Source organism: Pelobates fuscus, chromosome 3 (genome assembly GCF_036172605.1).
Source record: "Pelobates fuscus isolate aPelFus1 chromosome 3, aPelFus1.pri, whole genome shotgun sequence".
Lineage (NCBI taxonomy): Eukaryota > Metazoa > Chordata > Amphibia > Anura > Pelobatidae > Pelobates > Pelobates fuscus.
Window position 1 is genome coordinate 341422611 of NC_086319.1, and position 12026 is coordinate 341434636.

Genomic DNA, 12026 nt, shown 5'->3' on the forward strand with positions numbered 1-12026 from the left:
GACCCTATAGTGTTTAACCCACCATTTAGGTGGCTTGCTCCCCCTTAGCCCCTCTTATAAAAGTTTAAAACTCACCTAAAGGGCTGCGCAGGTCTGACGTCACTGGCTCCACACCCCCTTTGTGACATCAAAATGGCTGATTTTTAGCCAATCCAATGCTTTACCGTAGGGAAAGCATTGGATTGGCTAAAATCGGCACAGGGTGGGGCCAAATGCTGTTTTGGCCAATCAGGACCTTCTCATAGAGATGCACTGAATCAATGCATCTCTATGAGGAATATTCAGCGACTGAAGGGCTGCCTACTGTGCAGCCCTGAGCCCAGAAGGCCCCCCAGTGGCCATCTGAAGAGTGGCCACTTGGAGGTGTCCCTAGGGGCAATGTAAACACTGTCTTTTTATTAAAGGCAGTGTTTGCATTAAAGTGCCTGAAGGAAGCGATTATACTCACCAGAACAAATGCATTAAGCTGTAGTATTCCTAGTGACTATAGTGTCCCGTTAATCTTTAGCCACGCAGACAACATTAGAACATTTTGGCTGCTTAACATAGTCTAAATGTAGTCATGACAACCACTGCGCTCATATAAATTGAACAAAGCCTGAACGTAATATAAGTTTAACATAGAAAATTAACCCTTTGCAATCTGCATGGCAAGCTGTTAAGCTGGAATGCAACAGGTTAAAAGCGAGCAGAGGAAATATGGGCAAACTATATATGCAAAGTTCTTTCTCACTATAGTCAAATTCAAGGTCTCTATTTATACTAATTAATTTATAATTTTACTTTGATGTCTGAAATGACAGCAGTAAGATCCCAATTAAGAAGAAAAAAAAAAAAAAAAGGCTGAAAAACTATACAATTTGTCTCCATACGCCATGGCTCTTACCTATACATTGTGATAATGAGGATTCTGTGTAAGTCTAAATCTACCTGCTGTAAATTAGATGAAATGGGAGCTTTGATGTAAAGCAAGCCATGTATTCTCTTTACCTAATTATAACATGTGATGTGAAATTTGCTCACCTCCGTAAAGCAGCCTTTCCTTGGTTCAGGCGGTTAATATTTAATAGCGATCAGTTTTAACCTGAACCTATTAAACTGATGAAATTTTTGAGCCTTCTACCTTTAGTAAGTAAAAGCATTCTAAATTAAAACTGGTCACCTTGATAAAGCATAGAAGCGGTCATTATTAAAGGTCGGTTTAGGCACTTTGTGTAAAAAAAAAAAAAAAAATACAGTAGCATCAGAAAACGATTTTATTTTTTACACTATTTTTAATACATTATTTAAATGTATTAAAAACAAGAGGATCAGGTTTCTAACTATACTTTTCATTTAACTGTGTGAAGAAAAATATTAATTAGGTAATTCACAAAATTAGAGAACTGACATTTTATATAATAATACATCTACAATACAAGTGAATGGTCAATTCCCATCAAAATTACTTTTTTTAAGACACAAAGTAAACTTTGAACAAGATCGGACAGCCATTTTTTTGGTAAAGCATGACAGAAAGTGTTGTATATGCATGATTGAAGGCTCGTGACTAAAGATTTTATAATCCAACAGCCAATGAATATACATTAAAGGGACACTCCACTGCACAAAAACAAAAAAATAAAAATCACTGTTTGCAAATAGGTGTTAATGCTTCACAAATGGACACTATCACTGCACTTCTGACTCTTGGCGTACACATTCACATGACGATCATAAGACACAACACGTGTTCATTCCATTGATTTGTGAGTAGACTGCTGCGGGCTTATCTCATCACAAGAATTCAACATAACTATAACGAACTGAAAGAATTATAATGGCTTATTTAGAACTTTTGGAAAAAGCTCAATCACAAATCTTGAAGAAAAAAAAAAGCAGAGTATATTCTCACTTTGCATAATCAATGGATATTGGACAAATAAAATGCTAATCATTACTTTTAAAACCTCTATTAACATTTGCAAAGTGCTGCTCTAAAATATATTGTAGGCATTAAAATTAGCAATAACTATATGTATTATTGCATGGGAAAAGAAAGTAAATCAGGATTGTAGGATTCATGGATTAAAGGATAAAACTAGTTAAAAGGTTAAAGGATCTTAACATGTATAGCTTGGAGGAAAGACGAGACAGGGGGGATACGATAGAAACATTTAAATACATAAAGGGAATCAACACAGTAAAGGAGGAGACTATATTTAAAAGAAGAAAAACTACCACAACAAGAGGGCATAGTCTTAAATCAGAGGGGCAAAGGTTTAAAAATAATACCAGGAAGTATTACTTTACTGAGAGGGTAGTGGATGCATGGAATAGCCTTCCAGCTGAAGTGGTAGAGGTTAACACAGTAAAGGAGTTTAAGCATGCATGGGATAGGCATAAGGCTATCCTAACTATAAGATAAGGCCAGGGACTAATTAGAAAATTGGGCAGACTAGATGGGCCGAATGGTTCTTGTCTGCCGTCACATTCTATGTTTCTAGGATATTATTGAACTGTTTATGAAGTCCTAGATATGTTTTCGGTGGGAAATTTTCTTGAAACTAGTTTATTCCCAAAGCTTGCAATGACAAGTGGTTTGGTTAAAGGAATACTGCAGCTATCGTAACTGCCAATATGCTCAGCGGCTATTTGTGAATGGACACCCATGCTTAGACATCTATACGGTTATGTCGCCATTGATATGCAGGCTTTGCACTGGTCTCCTACTTGCTAAAGTTGTCAAGTAGGTAGGTCACTCTTTGTAGCCGTGTGTTAGCACATGTAATCTCATTTATTAAACCAGGTTACCTGCCAAAATGTATACATCAAACGCTCCTGCTGAGCAAATGTTTACAGCAAGGGTTGCCCAAAAGGTAGATCTTCAGATGTTTAAAAACTACAGCTTCCACAATGCTTTGTCATTCTAAAGTCATTTGAAAGGCATGTTCAGCATCATGGGAGTAGTAGTTCTACATCATTTGGGGATCCACCTTTTGAGCGCCCTTTGTTTACAGAATATGCACAGCCATAGCAGGACCAGGCGAGAAGTTGCAGACCTGTGGCATGGGGGGGATTAATCTTAGCTTACTATGTTTGCTTGTTGCAATAGTGGTCAAACTTTAATCAGCCTGGTCAGTACTTTGCTTTGTTAACAGAAAGCAGTCTGAATTTATCACTGCCATTCATGAACTATTCGACATCCAGGTTTTCCAACAATAAAGAATTTAAAATTACCTAAGCTTTCAAACTGAAACATCAGTGAAAAGAAACACATACATACATCAAAACAGTCTCTTTGTTGACACTTCTTTGTGCATGCTGAGTGGGTGTGAATTTTTTTTATGTAGCTCAATTATTCCAGAAAAAAAACAACAACAACAACAACAACAAGCAAAACTACCAACAAATGTAGACTTTGGTTAAAACACTCTTAATGTACCAAACAAAGCCTTTAAAAAAAAAAAGAAAAAGAAAAAAAATGTTTAGTGGCTTATTCATAAAACATGCAATTGTGGAGAATTAAGAAGAGAATCACACATCTTAAAGGTAGTGGTAGGATTCAGCCGGTTCGCGAGAACCTGTTGCCAAAATTTAACAAGTTTGCTGAATCGGTCGCTAACAGGGCTGACTGATGTGTCGACTCCTCAGTCCATGACTGAGTGCCAACACCAGTAGGGGTGCCCTGCAGCTTGGCCTTTATGCCACCGGGTGAGAGGCCCCACCGTGTAGTCTGCCAGCGCCTCTGGTCTCCAGCTCTGCCAGGTGCAAAGCATGGAGTGGAGATCTCACGATCTCCAGCCAATCATAGCGTTGTTGTGGGTTGCCATGACCGGAGCTTGTGAGATCTTGACTGCATGATCATGACTGAAAGCTCTAGTAGGCTACATACCAAGCCCACTGGACCACCAGGAAATGAATTACACACACACACACAAAAAAAAAAAGTGGTTTCAGAAGGCTCGTCACTAAACAAGTCACTACCACACACTCCCACGGTCACCTTCCCCACACACTACCACCCTCCCACCTCACCCTCTGTCACCTTTCCCACGCACTTTAAAGTATTCAAACCATTATCTATTTATAGCTTCATTGGCATGATATACCTAGTTTATTCATTTACTGCTCATTGGCATGGAATACAAGGTTTATGCATTTTACCTTGACCCCCAAAATATGTATGTTTTCTTCAGGCCGCGTTTAGCTCATCTATCCTAGATTGTAAGATCATTTCAGCAAGGTACTTTTAACCCCTTGTGTACCAAGACCTCCTATGACTTTAACCACTACAGTGCACAGTAATGGTTATGGTGCTTAGAATGTCCATTTCATCCTTAAATGAGATCGGGTTTTTAAGCATTAAATCCAATTGAAGTCTGTATAAAAAACAAAAACAAAAAAAAAACATGCTGCATTCAACTCTGTAGCATTAATCCACACCAGTGCAATTTACCAAGCAACTGGAGCAGAAGTACACCTTAACTTGGGAGCAAGTTCGTTGTTTTGTGAGTTAACAGAAAGCTATGTGTATTAAAAGGGCATGTCCCACATAGTTCAGTAACGTGATTCTAACCGTGGTACAGAGCACCATAATGTCACTGTATCAGACTCTTTCTACTCTATCCTTTGAGCCCATTAACAAAGCTTTTTTTTTTCCCATCCACCATGTGACTTGATGAATGGACAAAGGCTTGTGATTAGTCATATGAATTGAAGAACTAAAAAGCAGTGGTTATGTGGGATTTCCAGACAGTATAACGCTAATATCAGTATGTATAGACCATTCAAACCGTGACCTTCCCACATTGACTTAACTGCAACCTTCAAAGCCAATACCAGCAAAATAGAATGGGAAGGCTGGATTTATAATAATGAAAATAAATCATTATTTGCGGAAGAATTTACTAGACGAGGTACAGTGCCTAAAGATATTAAAGGAACACTATAGCTTTACAATGCTTCCTACCTATTTAGGAGTCTATCCTCCCCTTGTCCATGATAGTTTGAAAGGCAATGTTGACTTACCTTTCTTCCATCGCAATACTGGTCTTGCTGAAGCCGCTCTCTGCGTCCCTTGCTGAAATCAAAGACTGATGATCTCAGCCCATAGTGAAGCATTGTGAGGCTAGTGCACATTAGTGGCAAATTACTGCACCAAATTAAATGCTGCTCTAGGAGTAGCATTTGTTAGCTAACAGAGTTTGACTTTGTTCTCACAGAAAAGTGCCTCTCTTGGCTGTGTAGAAGACAGCCACGAGAGGTGTGTTTAACCACTGGATACTAAGAGAAATTGGTCTAGATCAGTTTTTCCTAAACCAGTCCTCAATGTACCCCTATCAGTCCAGGATTTAGGGATTACCCAGTTGTGTATAGGAGGTTTTTTTCTCTCTTTTCTAAAAACACCTTAGACACAACTGGGTAATCCCTAAATCCTGGAATGGTAGGTGGTGCCATGAGGACTGGTTTGGGACCCACTGGTCTAGATGAAAATATGTGTTCTTGGGTAGAACATGGGATTAAAAATAGCGTATAGACAGTTGTCATTAATGGTAAATTTTCAAGCTGGACAAAAGTAGTAAGTGGTGTTCCTCAAAGTTCTGTTCTGGGAGCGCTTCTATTTAACATATTTCTAAACTATCTTGAAATAAGCATTGAAAGCCATGTTTCAGTGTTTGCAGATGACAAACTCTGTTAAGTAATACAATGTGAGCAAGATATTAAATTGCTGCAGAGGGATTTAGGTAGATTGGGGGACTGGGCATTCAAAATGCAGATTAAATTTAAATGTAGAAAAATTCAAAGTTAAGCACTTCGGCGTAAAGAATGCACAAGCCACTTACACCCTAAACGGTAGTAAATTAGGGACAACAATACACAACAAGGATTTGGGAATTGTTATAGAAAATAAACTGGGCAACAATGTGCAATGTCAATCAGCAGTGGTTAAGACCAGTAAGGTATTGTCATGTATAAATAGGAGCATCAATTCTCAGGATGAAAATATAATCTATAAATCACGTATAAGACCACACCTTGAATATGCTGTGCAATTTTGGGCACCTGTTCTAAAGAAGGATATTATCTGTTCTAAAGAAGGATATTATGAAAAAAGAAAGTGCAAAGGCGGGCTACAAAATTGATCAAAGCAATGGAGCATTTTATTATGAAGAAGCGTTAACAAAAAGTGTTGGGAAAAACTGCGCCTCAGAGGGGATATGATAACATTATACAAATATATTTCGGGTCAATACAAACCATTGTCTGGAAATATATTCATAAACAGGGCTATACATGGTGCACAAGGTCATGCGTTTAGATTGGAAGAAAAGAGATTTAGTCTAAGGCAAAGGAAAGGTTTTGTTTTTTTACAGTAAGAACAATAAGGATGTGGACTTATATTCCTGATAAGGTGGTTTTATTAGAGTCTGTACAGATGTTTAAACAGCAATTGGATAAACACTTGTAAAAATTAATACTCAGGGATGTGGTAATAGCTTGTTGATCCAAGGAAGGAGGAATTTTTTCCTAGATTTTTGCAAAATTGGAAGAGCTTCAAATTGTTTTTTTTTTTTTGTCGTTTTTTGGATTTTTGGTTTTTGGACCCGCAAAAGCAATTGTGAGAAAGGTTGGACTTGATGGACGCATATCTCTTTTCAGCTACGTAACTATACAATGGAAATATGTACTTAAATGGCAATGTTTTACATTGCAGGGTTAAAACTATAGGGCCACCTCATTGAGCTGAAGTGAATTGGGTGCCTTTAGGATTGGCATACCTAGAGTAAAAATTGTTTTACAAATTAGGGAAGGGAAAATTATATTTAACAAAGGGCTAGGTTTCAATGGACTATTCATGATTAGGTCCAATGCTGAATAAAACAGGTTGGTTTTTCATGGTGTTGTGACTTACTTTTAATTTGAATTTGCAATAAAAAGTTTAAAGCTGTGATTAATCCGCTGGGTTTTTTTTTTGGTTTTTTTTGTATTAGTTAAAATTACAACAAGCTTACAAAAACTGATTTCAGATTTTAGTCTTTACACGATTTATATTTTTTTTTACCAATTAATTTACATTTTCATGTACCGTATTTATCGGCGTATAACACGCACCGGCGTATAACACGCACCTCATTTTCAGAAGGAAATTCCAGGAAATTTCCCCCCCTCCCACAGTATTCCCCTCCCCCCTCCCCCCTTAGTGCCCCCCCCCTTTCCATAGTATTCTTCCCCCCCCTCCTATAGTATTCTCCACCCCCTCCCATAGTGCCCCCCCCCATAGTGCCCCTAGTGCACTTTCCCTCCCCTTGTCCCATAATTACTTACCTGTCTTGAAGCGTGGGCCGGCTTCACAGCGCGCACCGCGGTACTGGAACTTCAATTTCAGGTTCTGGTTTCCGGCGGGACTGAAAGGAAGTGTGCACACTTCCTTTCAGTCCCGCCGGAAACCGGAACCTGAAATTAACGTTCCAGTACCGCGGTGCGCGCTGAACACCGGCCCACGCTTCAAGACAGGTAAGTAAACATGGTATATCGGCGTATAACACGCACCCATCATTTTCCCCCTATTTTCAGGGAGAAAAGGTGCATGTTATACGCCGATAAATACGGTACTCTCTTATTTATCCAGACTACTCATTTGATGTTTCTTCTCTGTTTTTACATCTTTAATGGAGTTGTACTTTCATGCCAAAGGGACAGCTATTGGGGCCGGCTCAACTAATAGTTAACTGTTACCAATTACCATGTAACTATTGCATCAACGCAGATGATTTAGGATTAACTTTAATGGTTCACAAAGAATTCCTGAATGAGACCTCCAATCAAAATCAAATATATTTTTCTAGGAACCATAAATCATCAGTTGTCAGTAAATCAAATGGTTCTTCCACAAAAAAAAAAAAAAAAGCCATATGCTCTTAACATTACAAAACAGAACCTTTACATACATATACATTCCTCACAGTATAAGCCACAAATAGTTGAATATGCACCATGCGCGATTTTCTCTCCTATAATTCTAATGTGCAGCTTCCGGCCATACAGCCTGACCTATTGTTCTAGTGTTTTTTTGTCAGCTCCACATACATACAATGTAATAGTCATACGCTCTGTTTTCTTTTTCTTTTTTGCCAGGAAAGGGGGAAAAAAAAAATAATGCAAAACAAAAGATTTTAAAGGCCAACACTAGCACATCACAACAAAGGATGACTTGTTGATGCTACAAAAGCAAGCAAACTTATGTTCTGCTTTTTCATGGCTATTGAAAAGATGTTTACTAGTTTCCGGACTTGTGTAGCATTGTCAGAACATACAAGAAAGAGGAAGAAAAATAAATAAATAGAAGCCCAGGTACCTCTGCAAAGCAGCTTCCCAGTACATGTTCTGAGTGGGAATTGAAATGTAATATTCCTCTTAGAAGACTTTAGAATCCCTGGCAAGCTTATCCCATACAAATAGCTTATGAAAAACACCCTTAAAGGGACACTATAGTCACCCAGACCACTTCAGCTCAATGAACGTTTACACAGAGCAAGCGCAGCAGCAGACAAGTTAGGTTGAGCAGCAGGTAGCCAGATAACGTACAGACCTAACATGGCTCCTCACTGAATTGTTTATACATCATTAAAAATACATTTCAGGGGGGGGCGTGGCCTGGCAGCTCGAGGGAATGGTTGTGTGAGCCGTCAGCTCCAACGAGGGTATACAATATACAGCGATTAGAACCGCATTACTGACCGTTATCAGCTACCAAATATAACCACCTGTCCTCTGAAAGCACCATGGCACAAAGGTCAGCAAAAAGGAGCAAAATGCGCCCAGCTACGCTGCAGATCGCGGCACTTACTTCCCCGCGACGGTCTCCACAAAATGGCGCCGGCGGCCCTTCATCACCCACAGCGTGCTCAGACAGGAGTGACAGCACCTCCATCTCGCTGGGAATGACTTTACCAGCATCTGAAACTACTATTCACAGAATGCTGCAAGAGCTGCAACAATCTCTTCAGGCAGATTTCTCTAAGCTAGCCCGGGATGTAAGGGCAGATATCCAAGCAATTGGAGAAAGAACATCTTTATTGGAAGACAAATCAGAGGAAATAATTGAGGCCCATAACACACTAGCAGGGGCCTATGACTCTTTGGAAGAAAAAGTCGCCTTCCTCACAGCAAAAATAGCTGACCATGAAGATCGAGACAGGCGCAACAACATACGCCTGAGAGGAATAACTGAAGATATTGGGCCATCAATGCTGAGGGAATACGCCACAGTCCTCTTTAAAACCCTATGCCCGGAACTTACTGAAAGGGATCTATGCCTGGACCGCATCCACAGATTGCCGAAGCCCAGATTCTTAGCACCATCTGTACCCAGGGATGTAATCACTCGGGTGCATCATTTTACGGCTAAAGAACAGATTATGCGAGCAGCACGGAACACCAACAACATGCCAGCACAATATACGGGAATCAAGCTATTTGTGGACTTGTCAGCTGCTACCCTAATGAAGCGTAAAGAATATGTACCGATAACCAAAGCGCTGAGAAACGCCGACATCCCCTACAAATGGGGTTACCCCACATGTCTCCTTCTTAAGAAAAACGGCACAGATCACCAGATAAAGTCCATACCAGACGGGATGAAGCTTTTGAAAGACTGGGGCATTACTGTCGAACTAACAGAAGAGGAGGCCCATACTAAAGATACTCGCAGGTCGCCCACGAAAATCTCTAAAGATTGGACTCACATGGCTAAACACAAATGAGACTGTACATCATTAGTCGCCGGCCGGCACTAACTTACTTGCTATCTTACATGAAGATCCACGACGACACGTGAGATTGATTGTGCACACTAATTTGGTTACCATATGTTATACCCTGATCAATATATCAGATATGTTTAATATGTTTATGGTTTTCATCTGTATGACGCATCTTTGCTCACTAAGTAACAAATCAATAACAGGTTCTTATTTTTTGTTATTTTTATAATTATGACTGTACTATAAGAGATTAATGAGAACACCTAAGGACCAACCAGTGGTAGCTAGAATCGTTAATATCCAAGCACAGTCTAAAGATAACAGAGGTCAACCGTTTTATATACAATTACCCTCCCCCACTCTGGCTCTATTGGGCCGATATTTTTTGTTCTAATGCCGAACATTATGTTCTGGCATGTCCTGATGTATATAGTTGCCTTATGGCTGATTGTTTTTTCCCTATCTTTCCCATATCATCCCCCCCCGTCACGGACTACGCTTTCATGTACCAATGTAGAACAACTTTCGTTGATTATTAGCAAATGCAAATACGCACATGCGTGTTTACCCCCCGCCATGACATTTGTCTCGTGCATATACCCAGGGGCAATATACATGATAAAATATGCAGATCATAATAGGTCAAACTCAGATACCCTAATCTATAGACGACGCCTAAAGGTATCAATATATATAATACAAGGGGACAAAGATTGTGAGGAGGTGCTAAACACACAGATTTCATATCAACATCAACCATGGCTTTGACCATTCTGTCCCTTAACGCCAAAGGCTTAAATTCCCCCCACAAAAGGAGACTAGCCCTAGAGGAAGCAGTTAAGCAAAAAGCGAGTATCGCCTTTTTTCAAGAAACTCACTTTCTTAAATCTAGTGCACCTAAATTTAGTTCCAAATCGTTCCCGACGGGATTTCACGCAGGATACCGTAAAAAGAAAAGGGGAGTATCTATATTGATTCACAAAGATGTGGCCTTTTCGACCCATAAAATAGTACGGGATAAAGATGGTAGGTTCCTTCTTATACAATGTCTCATAAACAATGCACCATATACACTTATAAATATATATGGTCCCCACGACAACCAACTGGATTATGCAAACAAAATGATCTCGTTGGCTCAATCCCACTCGTTTGGGACACTAATCATGGGAGGGGATACAAATTTTGTACTAGACAGTGGATTAGATACAACCTCCGAGAACTCTGTCGCAAAGGCATCAGCTCAAAAACGCTCTAATATAGCGGCACAACTCAGATCAGTAATACACACAGCAGGACTGTTGGACATATGGAGAGTATTGCATCCCTCAGATAAAGACTACACGTTCCACTCCCAAGTACACAATTCATATATTCTCGTATCGATCGATTCCTGATACATACATCCACAACACCGAACATACAAACAGCACACATCGGGATAATAACATGGTCCGACCATGCTCCAATTACTATATCAATACAAGAGAAATGTTCCAACATTGGACGAGGTACATGGCGTCTCAATGAAACGCTCCTGAAAGATCCCCAGATCCTGACCCAAATCAAAGACGATCTAGATTCCTATTTTGAATTAAACACTACTCAGCACTCTTCCATAGATATAATTTGGCAAGCGCATAAGGCAGTAGTACGGGGGCTATTTATTAAACATGCCAGCCGCGCAAAAAAGGAAAGAGAAAAAACGTATAATAACCTCATCAAAGACATAGTAACCCTCACACATGCCAACAAGACGAGCCCCACACTGCAACAATATAGTGAACTGCGGAAACTCCAACATAAACTACATGAACTAGACTTAAACAAAACCAATTATATATTGAAGAGATGTAAATACAAATTTTTTGCCCATGGGAACAAATCTGGTTCTGTATTGGCATCCAAGCTAAAAGCACGCATGGCTAACTCCCGGGTGGCCTGGCTGCTATCTCCGAATAAATGCAAAGTGACCAACCCCCAAAATATTGTGGAAGAATTTGCGCAATATTATAAAACATTATATAATCTTCGGGATGACACGAACACACATACCCCATCTGTGTCTCACATACAAGAATTCTTGTCCTCAGTTGAAGTTCCTACGTTAACGCAAAAAGAAATCGACCTTCTAATACAACCGATCACCGAAACAGAATTGTTAAATGTGATCAACCAATTGCCAGCACATAAATCACCAGGCCCAGATGGCCTGCCTAACATATATTACCAAACTTTCTCCACAAACCTCATCCCCTCTCTTGCAATGCTTCTGAATCA

At 39.7% G+C, this 12026-nt stretch overlaps 1 protein-coding gene across 1 annotated transcript in view; it reads right to left on the reverse strand.

Annotated features, from left to right (window-relative positions):
• The window catches only part of ADAM10 (ADAM metallopeptidase domain 10), a 157463-nt gene that overhangs the window by 80506 nt on the left and 64931 nt on the right, over positions 1–12026 (reverse strand). The gene's annotated exons all lie outside the window — the stretch shown is intronic.